Here is a 2,901-nt window from a genome sequence, read left to right on the forward strand (position 1 = left end):
ACTTTAAAGCAGGAAGATTTATATAACGCCGTGTGTGTAGAATAAAAATGTGCCCAGCTTCACATGCCATTTGCTGCCAGGATCTGAGATTGTTACTAAGAAAAGGGTGGGAGGAGGCTGTTGGGGGGAATCAGATGCCAGGCCAAGACACAGGCACAGAAAATTCAACATTTGGGGTTTGAAAAGAGGGCCAGGAACACAAGCCTCTTTTGTTTTTCAGGCTTCTCTTAATTACCATGTTTGAGACCTGGGATTTATGAAAAAAGCACTATTCAAAAGGACAATTTACACTCTGTTATAGAGAAAGCTCAGTCACAGTCCCCAGTTTCCCCTCTGGTTGCAACCTGAGTCATTTGTGGAATGGCTGTGTTAAGTGTGGAGGAGAGCTATAAATGGTTTATAAATCAGCGTGTTGCATCACAAACCGAAGTGGTTGCTGCTCCCAAGGCTGGCAGCAAAATCATGAATCAGAGTCTAAAGTTCTAGAACAATGTTTGTGAATCAAATCTCACAACGGGTTGTCCTTAACGGCATTCTACAGCTATGCCCTCATCCCCAGATCACCTCGGTGCAAACCACACCCGTCACGCACATGCATGGACCCTGGAAGCTCTTCTTTCCATTCTTAGATGGATGAGCTAATGAAAGGGATCACTTCCCATCACTTTATCTCATAGCCTTTGGTCAAAGGAACCCTACCCTTTATTCAATACTTACTATGAGGAACATTTCCTCTACTTTGTCCTCAGGATCATTAAATCTCTCTCAATAATGGCAAAGACTTTAGATCTTATCCCATGCCAGTCTCTGTTCTAAGTGTTTCATGCATATATAATCAAGTTTATGTCACAACAATCTTAGGGGGGATCTTGCTATCATCCCCCACTTTTCAGATGAGGAAGCTTTGGCCCAAAGAGGTTTGGTGACTTGCCTAAGGTCACATAGCCCTAAGGTCGCATGGCCCTTAAATGGTTATGCCAATATTGGAACCAAGGTCATTAGGCTCCATAGTTGACACTCTCAACTATGATAATATGCTGCCTTGTAAGAGGGGGTGCCATCTAAGCCAGATGGAGCTATTCCTTGTCACAGCCCCACTCTGTTAACCATGCCTGGTCCCAGCTACTCCCCGCCCCCACTGCCACTCACAAAGTTCTGAAGAACCTGCCAACCTTGACCAGGCATGAGCCAATCAGCACATCAATGTTCCCCTGACCTTAGTTATTGGCTCAGGGCTGGGCCCGTGATTCAGTCAGAGCCAGTGAATCATGATGGGACTTTTCCTGGGGCTTCTGGGAGAAGGTAGTCCTCTTGTTCTCTCCTGCTACTGGTGAGGGGAGGATGTGGAGAGAGGAGCTACTACAGCACTTTTACTGCTATGAAGGGAGGCCCCTAAGAGGGAGTCAACAAACAGAGAATATAGAGCAAAGAGAAGAACCCCCCAACACAAGACTACCAGGGCATTGCCAAGAGTACATAGTGTTGGGCTCATGCCATGCAATATAATGAGGGCCCCTGAAGTTGGGTAAGGCATATTGCCATGATCTGATTGGAGCCCTGAATCCAGCAACTCTTGAAGTGCCAAATACCTCCACACTGTTTGGTTCCATGAACCAGTGTATCCCTTATAAAAGCCAATATGAGTAGGGTTTTTTTGCAACTTGAATCATAATGTATTATAATCAAAACGATTTCAACAAACCTTGTGATAGCAGAGCGAAAAAGCCCGCTAGTTACTGTAGTGAAACAGTAAGATTACTGATAAGATGAAACCATGACTCAAGGCCCTCACCAGGCTAAAGAACAGAGAAAGAGCCAAATTTCTTAAATTCTCAACCATTCTCAAGATTCACACTTTTGTACGAATGGACAACAGCACAGATAATCCTCCCCAAATGGCTATTAATGGATTCACTTTCATAATCACATTTAACTTTAGTTAATGTTAAAATGACTTTAAATGCTCCCAGCAGGGCAGAAGGTTGTGGATCAGAAGTCTGTTGAAGATGAGGCAAAGTCAGCCAGGCATCAAAAAATAGCCAGGGGATTTGGGCTGTGAGGTGGTCAAAGAGGACTTTAGCCTTATGTATGTGTTAATCTCTTATAAAGGAATGTATTTGTAAATCATTCATGTAATTAAAAGTTAACTTTAAAATAGTGTTAAAAGGGCAAGTCATGTATTTGCATTATCGTACTTTTTTTTGGTAGTTTTATGGTTTTATTAACACAAATATGACGTACACATATGCTCACTGTCTATTCACTTTCCTCACTGTGCAGCCTGGCATTGGGCTTGGTGACTCTGATGGCCAGGTGGGCTGCTCTTTCCATAGCGGCTTTGAAGTTCTTGGAGGAGTCAATGTGAGCAATCTCTACACAGTAAGATTTGTTGCACTTCAAGCTCCTTGATGTGTACTGGGAACTTCCAGAAGGCACTGGATGGCACGTGCTTTGTTTTCTTGTTGCTCCCATAACCAATGTTGGGCATCAAGATCTGGCCCTTGATTCTTCTGTGCACCATATTGTCAATGTCTCTGGGTTTCTGCCAGTTGTGCTTAATTTTGACATATGGGTCTGGCTGGTGCTGGATGAATTTCTTGGTCCTCTTTCGAATGATCTTGGGCTTCACCAGAGGTCTGAGGATGGCCATGATGCCAAGTAGGAGATGGTCTCCACCTCTGCGGGCAGTGCCAAGGAAGAGCTATCATGCTTGTTTTTTTAAAATAGTGGAACCCCTCAAATGAAATGTTTTATAAAACACTGTAGTGAACATCTGTTGTGTTTTCCTTCTATTTCCTTTGGTATAGAATTCAAAAATATGATAGCTTGCTTCTTGGGAACCACCTTCGCCTACTCACACTCAACTTTGGTTCAGACACATGGTCTTGATGAAAATATAAT

The 2,901-nt window shown here is 43.4% G+C and overlaps 1 pseudogene; it reads right to left on the reverse strand.

Annotated features, from left to right (window-relative positions):
- Window positions 1-2,256: 2,256 nt before the first annotated feature.
- Window positions 2,257-2,650, reverse strand: LOC116644536 (annotated as a pseudogene).
- Window positions 2,651-2,901: the final 251 nt, after the last annotated feature.

This window comes from Phoca vitulina, unplaced genomic scaffold, assembly GCF_004348235.1.
Source record: "Phoca vitulina isolate PV1807 unplaced genomic scaffold, GSC_HSeal_1.0 scaffold30, whole genome shotgun sequence".
Lineage (NCBI taxonomy): Eukaryota > Metazoa > Chordata > Mammalia > Carnivora > Phocidae > Phoca > Phoca vitulina.